This window comes from Parasteatoda tepidariorum, chromosome 9 (assembly GCF_043381705.1).
Source record: "Parasteatoda tepidariorum isolate YZ-2023 chromosome 9, CAS_Ptep_4.0, whole genome shotgun sequence".
NCBI classification, from domain to species: domain Eukaryota; kingdom Metazoa; phylum Arthropoda; class Arachnida; order Araneae; family Theridiidae; genus Parasteatoda; species Parasteatoda tepidariorum.
In genome coordinates this window covers 47,937,003-47,962,731 of record NC_092212.1, presented here as the reverse complement: position 1 = coordinate 47,962,731, position 25,729 = coordinate 47,937,003, and positions in this window count along the sequence as shown.

The following is a 25,729-nucleotide window of genomic DNA, read 5'->3' as shown; positions in this document are numbered from 1 at the left end:
AATTTTGTAGTGGTAGATACGCTACAAGACCATGAAAATACAAGGAGAAGCAAAGTATGGTCAAAACTACTAGAATATGGCAAAATTTATCTTGTTTCAGTCTTTATGGGAACACCAAAAAGCATGGTGATTTTTACCGAAACGCTTTAGTAATGATTTTGGTAAAATTTACATTAAAATATAATATGTGATGAAATTTGGTTGCTGTGGTAAAACTTGATAATTTAATCATAATGATGGCATAGTTTACTTTTCAATTTTGTATTGTTTACGAAATGTGAGGTAAAATTTTGAAAACCGGAATTTTCTTCACACACTGTCGGAAATTTCTCGGTAAAAATGGCTAAATAACAATTTATTGAATGGTTATTTCACCATATTTAATCAAATCAGTCAAATAACCATATATAAAATGGTAATCAAACTGTTAAGTTTGAGAAAAACTGTTTATTAACTGCTTTCACCTCATACGGTTAAGCAGCCAAAATTTTATCGCACCAACAAGAACCATCTTCTGCAGCTACTTAGCTCTTTGCGACTGCGTACATATCATAGCCGAGCGGGCTAATCTGTCAGTCTCATGACCGGCAGAACTGGAGTTCGAGTCCTAGTGTTGACAACAGAATGTTTTCTCCATTCTCTTCAACGCATGAAGAATTTCCAGTGAATGGCACACTCCGATGCCCATTGCCTTACGAAAAGCCGAGGTCCTATGTCTAGTTAAATAATTACTTTTTTTATGCTTTTGAAAATGCTAGTTATAAATGGGTAACAAATCGTGTAGTTTTGTATTCATGTTTTATAACCATACTTTTTGTAAATGGTTTCAAAACCATAAAGTAAAAAAATATTCATTACCGTAAACTTTACGGTTAAACGGATAGACAGACAGCTGCTAGTTATTTTACCATAATTTTGGAAGGAAAATTTTAACAGTGTACTGTCACCATAGGAGCTGAAATATTAAGGTTTAAATGCAGTATATTTTTATTTTATTAGCCAAAAAAATGTGTGTTTTTCTAGAAATGCCATTATTAGAGAGTTCGGTAAATTTACCGGATTTTTTTTTATTCGTGTGCGCTTGAAGTTAGTCATAGATAATAGTAAAAAATAATTTTGACTCTTATATAAATAATCTCAGTCTTAAAAATCTGGCTCTAACGGATTGAATCTTTGTTCAGTATTAAATCTATTGACTACTTCAACAAAATTATTATTTAGAAGTGAAATAACTCACTGAACAAAATAAAAATATTAATTCGATAAAAAAGAATTTTAAGTCAATATTTTATGTACGCATGAATTATTCTTTGATTCAGTTAAGAATCTACGTCACATATAACGATTGCGTAAAATCTGCTATGCTTTTAAGCCAAAAAATTCATGAGCGAAAAAAAAATCAATGGTTGTAAATTTGATAAAAATAATATTTTAAAATTTCATTTTTAATAAATCAAAATTATAAACTAACAATAGGGAAATATTTTCGGGGAAAATAGCGCCGATCAACTGAAAGGTTTTTTTAAAGGAATTCTTAAGAAAATGATCGAAGAAGGAATTACAGAGGGTTTTAAAATATGTAAATTTAATCCTAATTTTTATGATTCAAATAATTTAAGCGGAAAATAATACCTTTTCTTTATTTTATGTGCTAAAAAATAGCTCAAGTTAATTGATAAAGAAATAAAAATAGCTTTGAACTACCTAAACTATGTGTTGAGAAAGGTATTTTATGAATTATTTGCATATTAAGTATTTGTTTTATGCATAGAAAATTATAAACTTTAAACTAGAATTAAACCTATATTCAGTCTTCCTTAGAAAAAAAGTTATTTATGATAGTAAAGATTGATTAAACTATTATGAATTTAAATATTTTATATACTAACCAAATATTATCAACAATGTCTTAAAATTGATTTTTATTATATTGCATAGAAATTTATTATGTTTCGAAAGCCATAGTTTTCATTTTTAACTCCATATATTCGAAGTATTAGATTTTGAAGGGATAAAATATCCGTTAGATAACAGTGTTTATTATTTTCTAATAATTTAGGATTTATATATTTAATTCTCCACATTCAAAGATAACATTTTATGTTATTTTACCTCTTTTCTTAAATAATTTTTCTTGAAATCATAAAAAAAAGTTAATTTAATTTTATCATACAACAAGGTGAAAGAAATTCAGGTAAAATTACCAGACTGTTTGGTAATGAAATTGATGGTAAAAAAACATATATTTTTGGTATTAAAAACCAAAATAAAATGTATTTAGTTCATTCATTTGGTAATTTTTTCTTTCCCATTATAATAGATTCCCTGCAATTTCGGTTGTCAAAAGTGTAGATCTTATTGTAATACATTTAGTAAAAAAATCCAAATCTGAAGTATAAATTTAACAGAATAAATGGTCTTAATGTCATGCTCTAAGGCATCATGATAAAATTATTAAATTTCACCCCATTTACTAAATTTTGTCACTTACTATAAAAATATATTTTTTTCTTAATTTTTTCAAAATCAATACCAAAATGCTTTTATAAAATAACTAAGCTTTTTGGGGTTCCCATAGACTAAGAAACATGGTAAATATTCTGGTAGTTTTGGGCAAAATTTTTTGTCAGTTTTCATAGATGAGAGCTGTTTTGATTTCATTGCTAGTTAAAAACACTAATTGCTTGTTAATTAGATTCAAATTAAGTGCATCGTTAAAGCAATTTGCTCAATATTTACAACTTGTGTTTCTAATGTTTCTCTGGCTTACCAATAATTACTGAAGAACAAAGCACTTCGTTAAAAATTGCTAATCATTTTTGCGTCTCCATTAAGCTAGGAATACGGTAAATTTTACCATATTATGGTAGTTTTACCCATACTGGTTCTTCTCAATGTATTTAATTCAGCTGTGTATTACGTAATTCACATACTGATTCACAATAATACTGATTCACAACTAAAGTTATTCCTTTTAATGCCGTATATTATAATATAAATCTCTTAAATAGAAGATATATTATACTCTCTATAAATTGTATTAATTAATTAATTAACCCTAGTTAGGAATTTGACGGCTGTGGTGATGAACCACAATATAATGAGCAGAATTCTAAACGCACCAATCATTTAATCATCAGTTCACTTACAAGTCTCTTGACGAACCGAAGTTAATTGTTATTTATGACGTCATCGTTAATATTTTGCAATTACCTATGCATATGTTAAAATTTTTACTAGAATTCCTGTTTGAATTTGATCTTTTTATTTGATGAGATATACTACACTACTCTTGAAATACTATTGATGAGATATACACTAGAATTTGATGAGTTATACTTTGTTGATAATTTTGAGTCTAAATTTAGAATTAGCATTTTCAGTTGATTAAATATTTATGCTCTGTTTTCGGTATATTAAAACTTTTTTGATCTATTTTTCAATTGATATTGACATTATTTACTCATATTGTGTATTTATTTTTATTTTTTGTTGTAATAAAGTGTAATGGTGTAAGAAATCGAAAAAAATCATTAATACCATAGCGTTATGATGCTAAATTTTAGAAGCTTAAATGTAATAAGTCAGGTCAAAATTTAAAAATGGAGTGTAATTTAAAATAATAAAGGGGCAATTCCATATGTGACGGAATGACATTTTGACTTGCAAAATAACAATTAATTAAAGTTTCTATGTATCTAATTTCAAATAAAAAAAAAAATTTCTCATGCATATCATTATTATTGGCATAAAGCGCTTCATAAACTGAAAAAACAGGATTTTCTATCTTTTTTACTTTTAATTTTACGAACTTTTTATTTGCGTGACGGAATGACATTTTGGCAACCAAGCTTTTGGCATGCTGCTTAGAACTGGTAGTTTCTGCGAATTTTGCAGCTATTATTTTTCTGAACTATTTTACACTTTTAGTAAAATGTGTAAGCAATGTATAATGTGAATTTGGAAAATTAACCTCAGGTTGGCTAGCAGTTATTAACATCTATTTGCTGTGACGGAATGACAAAAAGTTTAGTAGAAGAAAGTCTTCATTTAAAAAATGTTTTATTAATATGTAAATGATAAACAGTATGTAACAGATAAACAGGATTAATATTTATGAAAGAATTAGTAAAAATTTCAACAGTTTGAAAATTAGTTTGTCTCTGAAGAGGTTTTATATCTAGCTTGCCAATGTCACGTCTTATCTTCGTTCTCAGGAAATTTAAGCGGAATTTCGTAAACTTTTATTTTATATATTAAACTTAAAATGATAATGTTTTAAATGTTTAAATTTTGTACTACATGCATATTTTTTTCAAAATATTGCAAAATAAAGATACAGTTCCTTTATTTTATAAGTATTTTTCAAGAAAACAATTTGAGCACAAATGTGAACAATTCACTTGTCAGCCATGTGATTACTTTAGAATGCTTCCAGATTCAAAAATTTTAAAATTATCAAAATTGAAACGGCAATATGTAGACTTTGGCTATTTTTGAACATATTTTTAAAATTAAAATATGCAATTCAAAAAAAAAAAATTCACTTAAAAGTTGACACTTCCGTGAAATTGCCCAAAGTCAAATATTTAAAAAATAAAAAATTGCTACGGGTTATGCGAAAATTCGTGCAAGTGAGTTTGATAAAATAATTAAATAAAAAACGATTTTAATCTAAATATAGGAGAGAGGAGCATCATAATTGGTTGAATGCATCCAATCAAAAGTTAATTTTGTTTAGTTAGATAATCTAACACATTTAGAATTCAGCTCTTATTTTTGTTTAAATAAATAAACCGAAATATTTGTTACAATTTTATTGATAAAAATATTCAATAATATGCATTTTAAAAAAAACGGGCAGATAAAATAGGTTTCAGTTTCCTTAAAATATTATTTTCATGATAAACTAAAATGTGTTTTAAACTTTAGATTAATTTTATGTACATTTCAAAAAAATAGTCATTATATATAGTAGCCTAGCTACATAGGTATTTGTGCGAGTTACTCGTCCACTAAGTTTTTTCCTGCCTAATGAATTTTAAAACTAATTTCAATACAAATATTTTGTACTGGTAACTTTATGACTTAAATACATCAGTTTTAAAATTTCGCAGTAGAATACCCGGTGCATTATTTTTTTATGCATAATGTAAAGCTGTTTATTTTTCAATATTTCTTACGAAGCTGTATCATCATTTATTTAATTATCGGATAATTTTAAGTGATATTAGGAAATCAATATTTAAATATTTCTGAAAATATTTTATCTGTGTATACAAAAATCAGAAAATATCCCAAGTTATATACTGTATTTTTTATAGTACAAATATTAACACAATTAATAAATATTTTTGGTAGCTTTCTCAAAACTCATGCCAAAGTAATTTATACAATTGGGATCTCAAATTAATACTTAAACAAGAAAGAAACAAAAATTATATCAAAATCTCGTAAATCACTATTGAGGAAGGCAAACTTGAAAACATCAAGATAAGTTTCAATGCTGAAAAAACTGGTTTTGCCTTAAATAATGGTTTTTCAATTTATATCTGTTTCATCTGGCAATGAAGCAGGTTTTGATGTATTCAATCATACCTTCCTCAATAATGATTTATTAAATATTGATGTCATTTCTGTTAGTTCTCCACTTAAATATGTATTAGTGACCTCTCAAATTTTATACTTTTTGACATCATTTTTTATCTTGGAAATAAATTAAAAGTTAAAGGCAGTCATTACTAAACACAGTGTTTAATTAACATTAAGTATAAAAAAATTTATGAAATTTTGATCTCATTATATTTCTTTTTAACTCATCTAGATTAAAAAATACAATCCTTTATGTTTTCTAACATTCACAACTCTAATCGCTTTCTCACTTTAAATAAAAATCTCATGAAACAAATTCAACTCTTTTTAAAATCCAAGTATCAAGCAAAAGGTTAGATTCCAAAATAAAATAAACATTATTAGAAGAAGAAACTTAAAAATAACGCTAACGAGAAATATTTTAATAATTTCAGTCAACTCGTCGAAGAAATAATTATTATACAAATAATGGCTCGCAGCTTAATTAGAGATTTTGAATTCAATGCGAATAATTTGGAGATATAACTTTTTGAGATAAAATTGAAAGAAACTTTTAATGTTAAATAAAAGCATTTTGAAACTCAGCGTTTGCTTACGTCGCATTATATCCATTTTAATGCGTTTTCTAATTAACTTTTCCAAAAATATTTTACGGCAGAAAATTTCGAAATTAAAATGAAAAAAAAAACTTATTTATCTGCAGATGATATGAGTTTTCTGATTAATACGAAAAATATGATGGATGTGTTTTTTAACGAAATTTTTCTTTGTCTAGATGTCACTGTAAACTAAAAATAATATGTATATAATGAAATGTCAAAGAAATGTTTTAATTATTAACATACGTATCAACGTTTAGTATAATTGCTTCTTTAGAAAACTGATTGCAAATTCTTTACTGTTTTATTAATAGATATTAGTAGTAACAATTAATAGATTTTGTTCATAAAACTAGATATGTGTAGAACACTAGGTGATGAGTAGTAGAAATTAATTAACGTGTAGAAAACTTAATTATGCTTAGAAAACTGGGGAATTTGTAGAAGATTAGTATCTGACTTATTATTAGACAAATTAGTATCAGACTCATGTCTGAAACATTAGAAAATATTTAGAAGAAAAAAATTGATGAAAGACTAGGTAATGTGTGGAAGACTAGATATTCTGTGGAAAAATGGGTTATGTGTGGAAGACTAGATATTCTGTGGAAAAATGGGTAATGTGTGGAAGACTAGATATTCTGTGAAAAAATGGGTAATATGTGGAAGACTATATTTTGCATAGGAGATTAGATAATAAGCGGATGAATATATGATGTGTAAAATGCCAGAAAATGTTTAAAAGCTTAGACAATGAATGGCAAACTAAAAAAGTATGTAGAAGACTAATTAAAGTGTAGAAGATTAATAATGCAAGAAAGACAAAAAAAAAACAGTGTAGTAGATTAATTAGTGTGCTGAGACTAGTGATGTGTAGAAGATTAGTTACTGTGTTGAGTCTAGTTATGTGTAGAAGATTAAACAGTGTGTTGGTTGAGACTAGTGATGTGCAGAAGATTAAACAGTGTGTAGAGGTTTCTATAATGAGTGAAAGGAAAAAAATGTATCAAAAACTACACTGAGGGAAATAAGGATAGCAAAAACAACCAAAATTGCCAAATGAATGGTTTAAATACCATACTGTTCAAATACTTTAATACACTGTAAGAAATGGATGCTCGATTATCACAAAACTTTCTTCGTTTTTGACGAAACAGTTTCCTGGTAAATGCTCCGAGAAAAAATTTCGTCAAGTGACGAAATAACTATCGTCACTTCTTCAAGGAAACGAATTTCGTCAAAATTAAAGAAATATTTCGTTATTCTATTTTTTTTCCAAAAACAAGTTATAGTGCCTAATGTATCTAATTTCTCTATTGATCACTTTAACGTGTGCACCATATAGACAGCCCGGCACAGCAAGGACAGATAGAAAAATTACACCCATACTTGATGAGGGACTTGAACTCCGGATCTTCCAGGTACAAGGCCAACTTTTTTACCACCATACAATCCAGTCAGCGTATCTTTTCAGTTTAATTTTGGTTGTCTAGTCTTTATTCTAGTTTTGTCATTCTAGTTAACACTCTCCCAAAATGCACTATGATGAGATTTCGAGTTGAAGAAACATTTTTGTCATACATTTGAGAGTTCGCGTATGGTCACAAAGTACGTGATTTCGTGACGAAATGATTCTTAAAATTACCGAAATACTGTCCAAGAATTGCTGAATTGTCATAAGTGACAATTTTATTTCTCAAAGTGTATAACACCAAAAGGCATGGTAATTTTTACTGAAGCTCTTTGATTAAGATTTTGGTAAAATTAACAATATTATTTGGTTTTATAATATTTGATGTTACAAAAAAATAGTAAACAATACGAAAAGTTAAAAAAATATTTACGGAAATCTTTACTGATAAACTTATAAAAAAATAAATGAGAAAATTGAATATGTTAAATATTTTTTTGCAATAGAACTTTTTTTTAAAAACATTAATCAATAATTTATTATTTTGTCTAAAATTATTGATATAGGAAATACCACTTTTTATCTGCGTATTATCCTGTAAACAAGTAATTGTTACTATATTTAGTATATTTTTATTTTTTCAAAAATGTAAATGCTGGAAAGAAGCTGCGAAATAAGTTATAATTCTTAAGTCTTATAAGTTGTTTTCGATTTTTATAAATTTTGCAATAGTTAGTAGGACTGTATGGCGAATTTTCTATTGATATCTGGATTTAACATTAAACTGGATTTTTATTTTGAGAAACCTAAAATATTTTTAATTTAAATTTAGGTAATTTTTGCGATATTGAATTGCATAAGAGTTTCAAGTTAGCTAAATTTTTAAGTACATATTAAAATTTCGTCGTATGGCTCACGTTACATTGTTTCTAAATTCTTTCATTTTTCTTTTTAAAGTGAAGTTTTAAATTTCATCTAAAATGATTATTTTAGTGTAGTTTTGATAAGCAGTTCTTCGTTCTGAAACTTTGAGTTCCTTTCAATTTTCTAGCAATATTTCCCTTACAAAAAAAAAACTGTTTATGCTAAAAAAACTCTCATATTATTCTTTTATCTTTCTTACTCTGAAATTTTCTTATGAAGAAAGATTCAATAAAGCAAGATGTATAAAGAACTTTTCTTTCATAAAATTTTTTGACAGAAAGAATTAACAAAACATAATTAAGAAAGTTGAGAAATTTTCTTACAAATCGGAATATTTTAGCTACGATATGGCAAGAGAACGTTTTTATTTATTGAAAAATATAGTTAAGAACTTGCTAAGGGACGGTACTTTAGTAAATCGATATTCTCATACCATTCTATTTGAAAGTATTCCTGTTGAAATTTTGCATTTAAGAAAACCCTTCGCTCAAATATCTATATTTTATTTTTATTCACCCATTTATATTAGAATAATTTGTATTTTTTCCTTCCATCTTATTATTAGAAATTTGTTAAAGAATGTGGAAGATTGTGATTTGTGAAAGATTGCGAAGTGCATTTTTAATGTTTTTTTTTGCTCAAAAAGGAGAAATTTTTAATGAGTTTTTTGATTGAATCAGATTTCATGAATATCATATTTTTCACAATAGACAAAATATTTCGATGCAATTTTTATGATTGCTTCTCAGAAATATTTGTTAAGGGCAAACTAAGCAAGTTGCCTACTTTCAAAAGAAATATTAACAATTCTGTTAGTTAACGTTTCCACAAATTTGGAATTTCAATGAAAGTGTGATAAGAATGACCATTTAAAAGTTTAAAAATCACAAAATATTTTTGGAGATATTTCAGTCAAAAGACTTAATTGGAGTTAAAATTAAATAATTTTCTAAATGACAGTTATAGGTAATTAACAAACAGTAATTTAAAAATAATTTTGCAGTAATTGCTATTTTCGGGAGGAGTTAAAATCGAAAAAAAAAATGAGATTTTTCTGTTGTTTTATACACATTGAGAAAGAGTACAGTCAAAACCACCAAGGTGTGGAAAAATATGCCGTGTCTCTAGTTTTGCTAGAACACTGGCACGGTCATTTTTTTTTTTTTTTTTTTTTTTTTTAAAGGTTGGTTAAAATTATGATTAAAATACTTTCGTAAAATTAACAATGAAGTATGGTTTGATAAAATGTGATAAAATTTGATAAATGTGGAAAATTTTTTTGTTAATTATTGTGGTTTTTGAAACGTATTTTTTGTTACAATGATGCTTTTCAACTTTAATTCAATGTTTTTTCTTATTTATTAATAAATGTGAAAATTGGAGAGACTTTAATTCGGAGTTGAATAGCCAGATTTTACATTTGAATAAAACCCGTAATAAACTGGTTGCATATATAAAAAATGCTGTTATGAAAATTATATGCGGGGTTTAAAGTATAACATTTTTATTCTAAAATCCATCTTTTAATCTACTTTAATATATTTAATACTACATACTGATCTTTTATAACTAAAAATAATAATTTGTTTATGTTTACAAAATCTTGTTTCAAATAAATGAAATGAATGTGCTTTATTTTTATAACACTACAATAGTTTTTTCTCTCCAATTTTTAATGTTATCTTGAGAAATACAATCATGAAACGTGACTAAGGACCTTAGTAACAAAGCAAACTTATAGCAAAAAAAATTATTTTGAAATAATCATCAGCTTGCTTCAAAGGAACAAAACCAAACTCTAGTATGAGGTATTATCGGAATTTTAAAAAGTGATTAATAAATCAATACCACATGTCACCCAATTTATGCTTTTAATCCTGTAACATCCTTGGTATTTAATTAAATCTTGCATGTGATAATATAATCTTCAATATAAATCTTATAATAATTTATCTATGGAAAATAATTACGAACTTACTGGCCAGCGAGAAAGGATTCATGACTTATCTATGGTCGTTGACAGCTGTGACGTCATACTAGAAACGACAGCTTATAAATAATGAGGCCATTTCTCAACTCCTCAAGCTAGATTAAGTTTATATACTTAGTATATACATCTATGGATAAATATTTTATGTGAAACTAAATATATTGTTGTTTACGTTGCATGCACGGGTAATATAATTTTTTAAAACTGAAATATCTTTAAAAAATTTTCTGTAATTTTTTTTTTTTTTTAAATAGATAACTGGTAAATTTATTTAAAGAATATTACACACGTAAATGATATTTCTCCTATGAACGTAAACTACATGAAAATTTTATATTTACCTATTTTAAAAGTTTAATTTTAAGAACTTCGTTTTGTAGGTTGCAAACTACGACCACAATGAATTTTAAAATTAAGGAAAAATACCTTAACTTCGAAGTTTTCTTACTTATAACAGTTTATGTTAACGCAGCTTACATACTTGGCTGTGAAAAGAGAAAACAAATTGCTAGTAAAATTACACAGCTGTATAGTAATGATACTTCTGGTTAACAAAATATTTATATATTTTTATTTCGTGTTAATAAATTTAAAATAAACGGCATTTAGAGCATGCAGCTGGTAACTTTTATGTGGTAACGGTTTCCTTGTAATTCTGGTCAGAATAGTCCCCCAGTGGACGGATCGTTAAGACACAGTTCCCAACAGATCCCAGAAATCAAGCATCACTGGCTGCAGTCAGTGTGTGGGTGTGTGACCACTTGGATTAGTCTGCGTAGGGACCGAGGGTATGCGGTATTGGTCCTCGTTAAACTGTTCTACCGTAAAGTGCTCGACTTCACGTGCAGGTCGTCGGGCTACCGAAGCAGGGGGGCCATCCCCTCTGCAGAGGATCAAAATTGCGATGGTATGTCTTCGGATCATCCTCAGGGATGTTTCCCAGACCGTCACCAATAGCCGATTGTGCAGCTCTAGTGTGACGTAAATAAAATACCTACCTATTTGGTCAGAATACAAAGCAGAAAAATACATTTTATCACATAAATGATTTTTAAGCCATGCTCTGATATAAGTACCAAATGTTACCTCACTTACCAAATTTTATCATTTACCATATTTTAATGTTAATTTTTCCAAAATCATTACCAAAGGGTGACGGTACAAAGTACCGAGCTTTTTGCTGTTTCCATAAAGCCAGAAACACGGTAAATTTAACCGTGTTTCTGGCTTTTTATATTATGTTTCTGGCTAACCGTGTTATTTTAGTAGTTTTGGCAACCTTTTCTTTTCTCTATACGAATTATAAAGATTTGAACAAAATAAAATAAAAGAAGAATTTAATACACATACCATGTCAAAAAATAATATATCAAACTGCATTTTTTTGTCTTCGGGCATTGAACAGATATTTTCTCACATCACATTAAATTTAAATTAAAATCAATTTATTGTTGACATCATTTCTCACGCTTTGTTTCAGGAAAAAATTTCCTTTTTTTTTTGCCCAAAGCATTCAAATTCTGCTTTACCAATCATAAATCTTTTGTGAAATGATAATAAGTTTTGAGTGGTAATTATGACAATGCGTATCTGTCGACTGAAAAGCACAGAAAAAGATTCTTAATGTTTTTTCCTCAAGCTTTGAATTGTATTTACTTCTTTATTTAAATAAGATTTATGAATATGTTAAATGCTATCCGTCTCATATTTCAAAAATAATTTGTAAAAATAATATAGTGAATTATAAACAGTTATTTATGGTTCTTAAAAGCCTCCGAGGTTTTTGAGAATAGTTTTAAACACATACGATGAATAATATTTTTTTTCTAAACTTCAGACGACAGTTAGCTTTCTAATTTTTATCAGTGATGTAGTATGGATAAAAACGAAAATTTAAGTGCTTCGTCCATTCTTAAATTTTTCATTGAGAAACAAAAATATTTTTTTACTGTTACCCCTTTAGTACGGGCAGGTTTAGATCTTTACAGAAGTGAATAGGTCTAAATAACCTTTTAATAGGTCTGGATCAGAGAGAAATACTCTTTGATCAGCTGTTTCCGAAAGTCGTTCCGTAAAAGGTGTTCCTAGAACAAAGACTATTTTTAAGAACCAGTAATGAACTGTGAAACATTTCATAAGATTTATATAGAATTATTATTTATTTAATATCTCTGATATTTTTGTAAAATTTTTCAAGAGAAATGTCTGGAAAAAAGATAGTATTATTTTAAAAAAAGTAACAATTCTTTTCTAACAGTTTAAAAAAGTAACAAAAAGCAATAATTCCACTAGTGTTTTCTTTAAGACTTTTCAATTAAAAAAAAGATCAAATTCAACAATAAAAAAATTATTTTTCTCTCGTAACCATTCTCAATGCTTATAATTATAACAGTTATTTTTCGGTTTCATTTCAACGAAAACCACAATTCAACGTATTTTATTCACTTCCAGTTTATGCATAAACTAATCACCAGATGTAACTGCAGATAGACGATATCAACTGTCAGATAAAACGTATAATTTTGAAAATATTATTGATAATACAATAGTTAAATTATAGTCACATGATTAGTAATTGTTTCTCCCGTTATTATGCTTACAAATTCGAATAAACTTCACTCTTAAAAAATTTCTGGTTTCACGACTTCAGTGTTCTACTGGGAACCGTGTCCTTACAATAAGTTCTCTGTGGGGACGTTTCGCAAGAGAAGGTTACTGATTTTAGGTCCCTTATCCGAAAATATTTATGGGCCGTTGTGTTGTAGTCCAGTGGTTAGTGATCTCACACAGAAAGTTTACCTCCTATTAGCCCCTGCACGTTTAAAATTAGTTGTCAACACTACTAAGCACTTTTAAAAATGTTTTGAATAAATAATAGGGAAATATTATTCTAAATCCCATATAATTTCTTCGCGTTTATAATTCCAAACTGACATTCATACTTATCTTTAAGACAACTTCCCTTGATTTTCTATCACGGAATGTTTACCTCCTGTACTTCTAAACACTTTTAAAATTTGTTCTTAACGTTACAAAAACTTTTAACAATATTATGCTCAAGAAGAAGATGAAAATTATATTCTATATCCCTTATCATTTATTCACGTTTAAAAATCCAAACTGATTTTTATACTCATCTTTACAATAATTTTCCCTGATTTTCTATCCCACACGAAATGTTTACCTTCTATTAGTTCCTACCAATTTTAAAATTAGTTCTTAATAGTATTAAAAACTTTTTAAAAATATTTTGAATAAAAGAATAGGGGAATCTTATTCTAAATCCCCTATCATTTATTCACATTTATAATTCCTAACTAAAATTTATACTTATCTTTGAAATTACTTTCCATTATTTTCTATCTCACACGGAATGTTTACCTCCTATTAGTTCCTAACACTAGAAAACACTTTTAAAAATATTTTGAATAAAGTACTAGGAAAATCCTATTTCAAATCCGCTATCATTTATTATCGTTTATAATTCCCAACTGATATTTACACTTAATTTATGATAACTTTCCCCGATTTTCTATCTCGCACAGAATGTTTACCTCCTATTAGTTCCTAACACTTTTAAAATTAGTTCCTAACAGTACTAAACACTTTTTAAAAATATTTTGACTAAAAGAATAGGGAAATCTTATTCTAAATCCCCTATCATTTATTCGCGTTTATAATTCCTAACTGATATTTATGCTTACCTTTGAAATAACTTTCCATGATTTTCTATCTCACAAGGAATGTTAACCTCCTATTAGTTCCTCCTCATTTAATCTGCATAAGCTGTTCTTAAAAGTTGGGAATGAGAAGAATATACCTCTCAAACTGTTATTGCAGAGAAGCTGGTGTTGAGAACTTAAGTGTCAGGTACACATTTTGCAGTTAAATTATTATACTTCCTCTATCGATTTATAAACTTCAACACCTTTTCTGAATATTTAAAGATGGTTAAGTTCGCTAAAATCCAGAGATAGAATAAGGCGTCATGAAAGTTAATGGTTTCAGTGACATTTCAAGAACCTTATATATTTTTTGTGATGTTTCTGCATTTTAGGAATATACAAATATTATTAACAGCTATTTAATTTTTTCGAATAGAAATATCCGTATTTTAATTAGTTTTCTGCAATTTTTGCTATTTATATTTAAGTTTACGCCGACCATATTTATATTAAGTGACCGAGTGGTTGGCATGCCTGACTGCGGAGCAGATGGTTGCGGGTTCGAATCCCGCTCAGGGCATGGATGTTTCTTTCTCTCTTTCTGTGTTCTATGTCCCTTCTTCTGTGTGATTGTGTGAATGTGACCCGACCTATAAACGGGTTTGTGGTTGTGTGACGTGGGCGACGCTGCTCCACCGCCGTGGCTTCGCCACAGGTGCCCACTGGGTAATGAGAAGAGAGTAGCAGTTCTGGCATTTCTGAGGCCAATGGGAAATAGACCCAAGTGCCCGCTATTAACCAAATATTTAAGTTTACAAATAAATACTAATTAGTATTTCAAATGCATGGGTTCATTGTATCAAAAAAGTCTGTAGATATTCTGTAGATTTGTGTTTAAAATTATGCATTTCGTAGATATATTCTTAAACAGAAAGTAAAAATATTATGGAAAAAAGATCAATTTATTTCGAGGTAATTAATCATAAAATATATCTTTAAGATGTTATTTTTGTTTTGGAATTAAAAATACACATATAAAAATATTGAGAAATGTTTCAACACATTTGCAAATAATTCATCAATAACAAAATTTAAAATAAGGAAAGATCAGATGTGAAGACACATAAACTACAAACTTTTAAAACTGGGATAGTTAAATTAAAATGCATCATCTTATGGGGTGTAAAATGTATCTAATTTTTTTTTTTAAAAATCAGATGCATTTTCTTATAAAGTAGAAAATAAATGAAAATTAAAATATTATATGAAAAATCATATTATTTTGAGGATACTTAATCGTAAATTAATTATTTGAGATACTTAGTTGTTTTAGAGTGCAAAATATTTGAAATCCAAAAGTTTAGTCATATTTTGAGAACAATAATAGTAATAATAAGACCATTTTAAACAAGGCAAAATGCTCATCTGTAGACAAATCAATTACAAAATTTTAAAACTGTAAAAAATTGGAAATATTTATGCTTCAATTTGAAATTTTGTAGCTATGTCTCTGATCTGAGACTAATTTTTTATATAAGAGCTACGAAAAAACATTTACTTACTGTAACTTAATCTATGAACTGTAAAAAAATTTAAAAAATTTATAACAGTGTGTTATAGCTAATATAATATAGCTGTTTCGGAAAAATTAGTCCTTTAAGTTGGAAAATCTGTATAGTAGACTCTACAGATTTATGTAATACTAGAATATTATTAAATGTAGGCTTTCAAAATGTATTGTTTCTGTTGCATGGCCTTGCACAACTTTTTTATTTAATTGTATCGATAAACTTTAATAAAAATAAAAAATCAAGGATATTGAAAATGTTAAATGAGCAGAATTAAAAGGAATTCGTGAGTTCTACAAACATTACTAGTAATATACTGCTTTATAATACTACTTAATGGTAAAATTTACTCTCAATTAAATTTTGAAACAATAAACTATTTAATTTAGACAGCAATTAATGAAATAGTCAAAAATTAATCGCGTTAGTGTAGAAATAACTTCAAGAAATTGTCAATAAATGGATAATTGAAAGAAGTTAAACAGATCACTTTAATTAATTTGAAAAATTCTAAGCAAAATGAAAATTTTGATAAACAGCACTGCCTCACGAAATCTTAACAATTGTATAAATGTTTCCAGCTCTCTAATTTTTTACAAAATATAAACATTTTGCATTTTTTACAAAATATAAAAAAGTAAAAGAATGATTTTTTCACATTTTTTAAAACCCGACTCTACGGCCTATCTCATAAAGCACTTAAAAAATAGCTACATTATACTAAAAAGCTTAAGAGACCTGTTGTTCAATCATGTTTATATGCGATTAAGTTTTAAATTTAGGTTAATACCGCAATTTGAATATATATGTATATATATATATAATNGTAAAATGTATCAACTTTATACTTAAGGAAAAGCTTTCTATTTCAATTGCAATTATACATTCGTTCAGGGAAATGAAAAGAATAATGTATAATTATTTCTTCCAGAACATTATGATTCTAATTAATAAATGTTTAGCAATTAATAAAAGAAACTTTAAGTAATTATGTAAGTTGAATAATGAAGATCATTTGTTTTGAAACAAGAGCTGTACATCAGCTGTTTTTTGTAATAAAAAAGATACAACCCAGAAAATTCTTCTTACAAAATTTATCTAATGTGTTAAAATTCTATTCTTATCATCTAAGAAAATATTCATTTCATTTAATGTGTTAGATTTTTTGATATCGTTTTATTATTATTTTTCGATCACTATATACAAGGAACAAACTAAATATTTTCAAGAATAAGTAGTTTTAGAATAAATCAGAGTTGCACAATCGAAAAGTCGATAAATATTACGGAAGTAAAAATTAAGTGCGTTGCTAAGACGATTGCAATGCCATCCTCCAGAGCCGCTATAAAAAGGTAAGAGGAGTCCGCGTGAAAATTGAGAATTGAGGTAAATAGAAGCTATGAAGGAAAGATTTAGTAGATCATAACGTGAAGGGATATGTAATTTTCAGTTACAGTACATTACATCACTTGCTTACTTACGTCAAATGTCACGATGTTTAAGTGCATTGAATTACCTCCAAACATATCATCAGCAATAGTTACGAAACTAAGGGGAGATGGTAATTGCTTGCACTAAGTCTTTAATTCTATATTGATTTTACAGCACGTTTTTAACATAAATTGTTCTCGGTATTGCGAACGAAATATTTCGACTGTGCGTTGTTTTTTTCTAGCTGCATCTATTTCAGCTGGACTTTACATTCATTTTAAATGCTCTCATGGGAACTGCTTCATTACTACGCTGCAGTCTTCATAACTTGATTTATAAACTAAAGAGTAGCGCTTTAGTTAAAGGCTTTGGACAATGTTTATACTTTTTAAATTTTATTTTTTGAAACATAACTAAAAACTGCCACACTAATTCGCTTAATTTTTACAGCATTATTTTCTTCCTTTTTTACAAAACAATGAGAAATATAAAACAGTTCACTTTCATTTCGATTTTCATGATCATAACCAAGAAATACAAATTCAATAAAAATAATAAAAATCCGTAAATTAAATGAATAATAAAGCTTAAAATCCATCTGTTTAGTTTTTAGAATCATTCTATTTTTCCGGCATTAAAAAGCACGTGATTTGATTTTCTTTTTCTAAAATATTTTCTAAATTTGACAATATATCAACGCTTTATAGTACGCAGTATCGTGAAACAATCCATGCATAGATAGCATTAATTATGATAATATAATATTATGCTCTAAATTAAGTAGAATATTAAGTTCAACATAAAAGTGTAGATAGAAGCTAATCAATCAACATTTCTTTGCTAAAACAGATACTGAAGATCTATTTTTAGCTGTAACATTCAGTGGACAGGAATATCTAGGAATACTAAAGAAAGTGGCATGTTTATATTCGTGTTTCTAATATCCTTTAAGTCGAGTAAACTATAAAAATAGAATTTATGACGCCCATATATTTACGGTATTTACTACAACTAAACCGCGAGGCAAGAATGGAAATTTTTTATAGCTTTTATATGTCCTATTTCAGATGGCTTGCAAAAGCGTTGTTGGATAAAAACAAGGGAGTTCCATCAGCTTTTTTGCTTAAAAATTTCAGTAATATGTATAATATTAAATTTTTTTACCCAAACATTTTGCATATTTTTTGTAAAGGCGCATCTATTTAATGTCAAAAAATATGGTCAATATTGTAATTTATACATTTTTTTAAAAAATAAAAATAAAGTATTAAAAGAATATTATGTGATTTCTATGCAGTTTTCTTTTTCTGAAATAAACATAACAAAGTATAGCTTTAATGGTTTTGATGAATAAAAATATAAAATTTTAACAATTTTGAATTTATATATGAGCCTAATTTTTCTTTTACCGTGTCTCCCTTTCTTATTTTTAAGTGCTCGACTTCACGTGCAGGTCATCGGGCTACTGAAGCGGGGGTGCCATCCCCTCCGCAGAGAATCAAAATTGTGATGACGTGTCTTCGGCTCATCCTCAGGGATGCTTCCCAGACCTTCACCAATAGCCCATTGTGCAGCTCTAGTGCGACGTAAATGAACTACAACTACAACAACCCTTTCTCATTTCCTAAATCAATTAGCACAAAACGCACATTTTATTGATTTTTTAATTGCTAAATTTGTCAAATTTTAAGTACATATTTAAATACGAATAATGGAATAAAAATAAAGTACTGTATTTTCAAAATGACTCTTATATTCAAAATGAAAGCTATAAAATGATGATACACTTTTTTTTTGTTTTTTACGAGGTCGTTTCCTGAGAAATATTCCGAGCGAACATTTAGTCAATAACGGGAAATTTCTATTTTCACTTTTCTGAGAATACGTATTAAGTCAAAAACTATATGTTTAATGCAACTTCTCGATTGAAACAATCTATTGGGAAATACAAGATAAAAGTAAAAACTGAAGCTTGATCACACAGAAAAAAAAATCACGAAAAAAAGAAGCATTTTTGTCAAATATATTCAGATGTTGTCAAAATTCGCATGATATCGTCCAAAATTATTATGAAAATTATAGAAATACAGCTCGAGGATTGATGAAGCCTGATTGGAAAAATTGCCTCACTCTAAAATTTATCGCAGCTGGATCAGATTCAATAACAGGCAAAAAATATTTCTCTCTCTAAACGTAAAAATAAATTTATGCCTGTTGGCTGGTTGGTTCTAATGTCACTTGCCACACACGCAAGCCTGATTGGTGTAACCGGGCGAATTTAAGGCAGAGTGTGTGTTTCTTGTTATTTCAGTGGCGCCATCCTATGGCCAAGAATACGACTTCAACCACACACACGTCACACATACGTTGAACCCGTTTATAGAGCGGACCCATTTATCCATCCATTCATTTACAGATCGTAACTTTGGCCTGAATCAGAGAACGATCGATCTCCAATTCAGTACCCCCTGAGGAATTGATTTGATATGGGAACATGGAGGACTTTTGCGACTCGACAGATTTAACGTGCATCAGTGACTTTTACTACACGGAGAGTCTTCGGCCGGAGGGTTTCGAACCCACGAACTCTCGGACATGGGCCCAGCGCCCTATCGACCAGGCATCCCGGCCATTTTTTACCTGTAAAACTATCATGAACATATATGTTAAATTTTTACAAGAAACAGTAGACTTGTATTTCTATAGAAATACAAGTATACTGTTTCTTGTAAAAATTTAAGGTCAGTGACCAAACACTAACTTATACTCGGAAAATCATAAGTTCGGACCTTGATGTATATTGAGACTCGGGCAATTTGTTTGTCGAAACTAGGGAAACGGTGGAACGGGTTGAAACAGTTTAGGTGCTGCTACCCATCTGCTAAGGAGTGAAAGGGTTACGTATAGTGAAAGGGTTACGTATTCACTGTTGGTGATCAAGAAAGTAGGGAGAGTGCAAAAAAAGATGTTATTCCTTGGCGTTCACTTGTTACGAATTCGGAACATTTGTATCCTTAACCACGTTTGTGTATGTATCCTTAACCACGGGTGTACAGTGCGCTAAAAAAGTCAGATATTTAAAATTCGATTTCTAAAGAGCAATTTTACCGATTTTGCACAAATTTGTATTTTGTAAAATTATATTCTTTAAAATTATGCAGAAAGCAGTATATCTTACAGTTAAATATTTATTCGACCTTTGTTAAATAAAATAATAAATATTTCCTAAAAATTATTCTTTGCATGGAATTATCTTTAGATAAAAAAATTTTTTTATTGAGTACAAAAAAATTTTGAATTCGCTTAAAAAGTTATCGAAATATAGCGAAATTTCTCAAAAAGTAAAATTAACAATAAGGGGTGTAAACTTCGCTCTCCCGAAGAAACTATTTCGGACCATATTTCCCAGATTAGGGTTAACCCCCATATCTTGGGGGTTCCGAATATTTCGAAAAAAAGAATGTTTATTTTGGAGAAAGTTCGTTTTTATGTATGATTTCATAACTTAAATATCGTCTGCACTTATTAATTAGCATATTTGAGGTCACCCTCTTAAGCCATTAAGATTTAGTCCTAGAACGTGAAGACCTGATCATAAGATTAAAAGTAATTCAGGGTGGTCCATTTTTTCCTGCACTGTACATCATCTACGTGAATAAGGATGTTTTATAGAACAATAGTATGAACTAGCAGCTAAATCTACTAATTTTGATATAGTTTGTTACAATTACGAGCATTGGGCTTTTTATTTATCACAAAAAAGGAGTTGGTTGTATAAATTAAAGGTCGATTCTATAAATTTTTCTACTTCTGTTATTTTTTATTATTTATACAGGGCTTTCTTCTAAGAGAAATAGCTGGCCGTATAAATTAACACTCAACTATTTGAATTTATAAGTGAATTTCTGAGAGTGAAGTTTTATATTTTAGAGGGAACTAAAAAGCCTAAATCTGAGATAAAAGTTATATTGTTTCTACCAGTGAATTATATTAATGGAGTTTGCAAAATAAAGTATTATTTTATATTATCTTAATATGTAACTTCGCGTTTACACAAAATTGAACAAATAGTTGAAGCAAAAGTTTCTTAACGAGTGCAATTGCTTTAAAAAGCTGATAACATTTCAAAAGAACTTCGATTTTTATTAACTTAATTGTAGTATAAAGCAAGTTATTTTTCAACATAGTCAACTATTAAAGTTATACTCCAAATGTTATATTTCGATTTACAGCAATGAATAGTAATTTGGTTACCATTTATAGCAGATAATAAAATAATCGATGTAATAAAACATTAATTACTTAGCATTCTTAAAGAAATATTTCTAGAAGTTCTAACCAAGTGGACAAAAGAAAATCGGAAGTATGTCCAAGTTTGACTGAAAATGACATAAATGTGAAAGACTTCCTAAATTATCTGGCGATGAAACGGTATAATAGCAATTGTGGGGCTTCTCAATGCCGTAGATTCTATTATTCTTTGTAAGGAATGAAAGATATTGCATTCCAGAAAATATTTCTCGGAAAATTGTTCAAAAGTATATATTTCCTATGTCATTTGGATTTGAGTAATTTATATAATTTAAGGAGTAGTTTTTTTTTTAATTTGCTTGTGTAATCAATTATAAATTAAAATTTAATTATGGGATGTTTAAATGTTCCTGTAAGCGGAGAACATTACATTCAATTTATTTTCAAGGAAATCAATGATAATTTATCTAGAAGACAATTAAGGATTTTACGGGAAATATTTTTTTAATGAAAAGATAACTTTTAGAATTGATGTACTGTTTCCCTCAATTTAATACAGCATTTAAATATATGTTCAAAGCTCTATCTAATTTATATCATAAGAAATTTTCTTAATCTTGCAAAGGTTTGTGATATCATCATTTTTCCCAAAAAAAAGGGATTTTCCGTTTTCATGTTTTAAAAATTTCATAGACTTAAAAATTTCAAAACTAAACGCTTTATTGTTAAATAGTGCATAAGCAGAACATTTAACTGAAAAATAAATCGTCTACTGTATAATAAAAATGTGCATTTATTTTTTATTTTTTTGCATTATGCCTTAGCAGAATTATTTTCATTGCTTTTAATTCAATTAACATTTATTTTAGAGGTAAATTTCTTAGAAAAAATAAAAAATTAATTGAAGATCAATACAGTTCTTAGCTTTTAACTGAATTTATAAAGCTAAGAACTGTATAAAATTTATGATAAACGTAGATAATACGGTAGTAAAAAGGCATTTAAAAGAGTAATTCTTGTTACTTCATTAGTTGATTCAATTTTATTTCATGAAGCTAAGAGCTAATAAAACTTATGATAACAATGCTTAATACTCTAGATAAAAATATATCTGAAAGAGGCGAGCATTTGTTGACAGACTTCGTAACTGCAAGTGAATTATAGAACTGTTACTTTAATTTCAGTATGAAAGTAAAAAGTTAATATTTCTAAAATATACACTGAAACCATTCTGTTTAATAACGTACAGTACTTCTTGCATATTTATTCAATTTCAATTTGGGCCCGTTTTTCATTATAAGACAATCAACAATCAAAATATTTCATTTAAATAATAAAATATATCTAACTGCAGTGTAAAAATCACTTTTAATTCCAACTCAAGAAAACCAAAATAACATTTATACAACGAAAAAATTTCGGAAAAAATTAATTAAATATTGAATTAAGCTGAGATTTCCGGTTATTTAAAATAATCAAACTAATTTTTAACAAGAAGTTCATTTTCAAGAATACGGACCAAATGCTACTGTCAACTAAAACCATATGTTACTATGTAAACTTGTATTTATGTTTACTTTTTGTTATCATTGTTATTATTTCTTATCTTCCATACATTTTATTCAAAAGCTATGAAAGAGAAATAAAACTCGCTGGAATGTTTAATTATGATTCACCATCTAAAGAAGATTATTGACATAATACATTTTTAATTAAAATCTTTGCTTTGCTCAAGAAATATTTGCAATAGGTATTGACAAGAAGGATTACATTTCTATGATAAAAATAATGCTACAAAAAATAAGATAAATATTTAAATCACAAAAGTTTTTTTTTAATTGTGTTAGTTGTATTAAAACAGATTAATAGAAAATTTTGATTTTAATTAAACATCAAAGGATTTAATATAAGAATAATTGTTTGATGTAAAGATTTATTTAAATTTGCATTGCGTTAAATTTAATCAAATATCTAAAATAATATATTCGAATTTCGTAATACATTAGAATTACGCAAATAAATTAGAATTTCGTTTATATCTTACGTATTTTTTTCTTTCTTCAAATGAGTAGCAATTTTCATTACGTAGATCGTGATATCGTAATGCTAAGCAATTGAAAATGTCTCTCTATATATTTTTTAGTCTGAAATGAAATATTATGTGGGACCTTAAAACAAACTAATATTTTGAAACATAAAAAAATGATGTTTTTAATGGTTTGTATAATTGGAAATATTATGCTTTATTATTAAAAATTTTTAATTTATTTTTATTTATGCGTCCTTTCCCAAGTTTTAATTTATCTTCACTTTCAATATTTTTTTTATATTCAAAATATTCTTAAAACTTTTAACTTGAAAATATTGAATATTTTTCTTTTTTAAAGTCTATAATTTTTTAAAATTTTTTTTATCAAATTGCTTTTAAAATTTTCCATTTTCTGAACATAGTTTCATTTTTCTACTTTTGAACATAAATAACAACTAAAAATTTTATAACTACTTTCATTTAATTCTCAATATAAAAATATTCGCAACAATATAGATAATTATAAACAAGATTGTTACAAGAATTAAGCCCCGGAATAGGCAAGAATATTGCGACGTATTTAGTGCTCGTGAAACTGTCACTTATGATCACTAGAAAAAGTGAATATTTTAAATTATTCGGCGGTAGATATAATTTAACGATGTAACAGATTTATGGTCTTCAAAAGCCTAACAGGTGAATATTTACGGAACTGTATTAGTAGTTATTTATGGGCATTTAATTTATAGAATGTAGCTGTTCATTCAGGTTTAACTGAACCTATTAAATAAACAGGCCGGGATAGCCAGGTCGGTAGGGTGCTGAGCCTGTGTCCGAGAGTTCGTGGGTTCGAACCCCGCCGGCCGAAAACTCCCCGTGTTGTAAAGTCCTCTTTGTTCCCATAACAAATCAATACCGCTGGGGGTACTGGATTGAGATCGATCGTTCTCTGATTCAGGTCAAAATTACGATCTGTGGATGAATGAATGGGTCCGCTCTATAAACGGGTGCGACGCATGGTGTGTTGGAAATCGACTTCTTGGCCATAGATGACGCCACTAAAAAAACAAGAAACGCACACTCTGTCTTAAATTTGCTCAGTTTCACCAAGCAGGCTTGCCCGTATGACAGTGGCATTAGAAACAACAACAACAACAAATAAACATCCCCAAAAAACTGAAGCAGTATGATATTGCCTGATCGAAAAACTTCATTCGCTTAAAAATTATATAAATATGAAGAAACAGGCAGCGAACATGTTTCAAGTGCTTAAAAAATAGGCTCCCATTTTCAGGACATGCCCTACATGAATATAAAGAAACAAAAATGATTTGAAATAAAAATGTAATGGTGTAAACGAAAAATGGAAAAATAAAGGTGAAAGAAAAAACTAGAAAAACCACAGAAGCCGAGAGTGAAAAAAGGATGAAAAACTAAACGAAAAATATCATAGTGGCCGAGAGAACATTTGAGATAAATTTAAGCAGCACTTTTGATGTTGCTTTACTTCCAGCTCCGAATCTTTTCTGGTGGTCCTGAATAAGTTTTCTAGCATCTCTCTAGAGTATCTCACACTTGTTCAATTAAATTTTTGTCTGGAAACTTCATTTGTTAATCGAAACGTTGAATACTTTCCCTTTCAAACAGCTTTTCGATGGTCTCTGTTCAAGGAGATGTTGCGTTGTTATCTATGCGGAGGAACTGAGGACCCACAGCATCACAAAATAGTCACACTTGGAGAAACACATTGACGTGTAATGGAGAACTGGGGAAGAACTAATGTCGTCAACGTGGGAATCAGCATTCAAATGAATAAAACAAGATTCCAGTTCATCAAGATGAGCTGATGTGGATGATGTGGAAATAATTTTAGCATTATCGAAATTGAATTTATAATCTGAGATTCCATCAATGTGAAGCAGTTCTTATCAGTGATCAATTCTTGATGATCTTGTATCTGTAGCGTTCCTTAAGTCTAAATTCTGAAACCAGTTAGCCCGATGTAGCCAAGGTCACTCTGACAAGAAATGTGTTAAAGTCCCAGTTATTATCCTGCTATGTCCCAGCTAGCAAAGCTAATAACATCTTTAATGAAGAGACTTGAGCCGTGGTGGCTCAGGGAATAGAGAGTTCGTCTTCCATTGAGGTGAGCCAGACCGAATCCCAACAATGACTGGTCGATACTAATTTCGTACCCAGATCGCACCGACCACAGTGCAGACGTAAAATATCCTCAGAGATAAACGGATCATAGGTTAGAGTCTCCTTG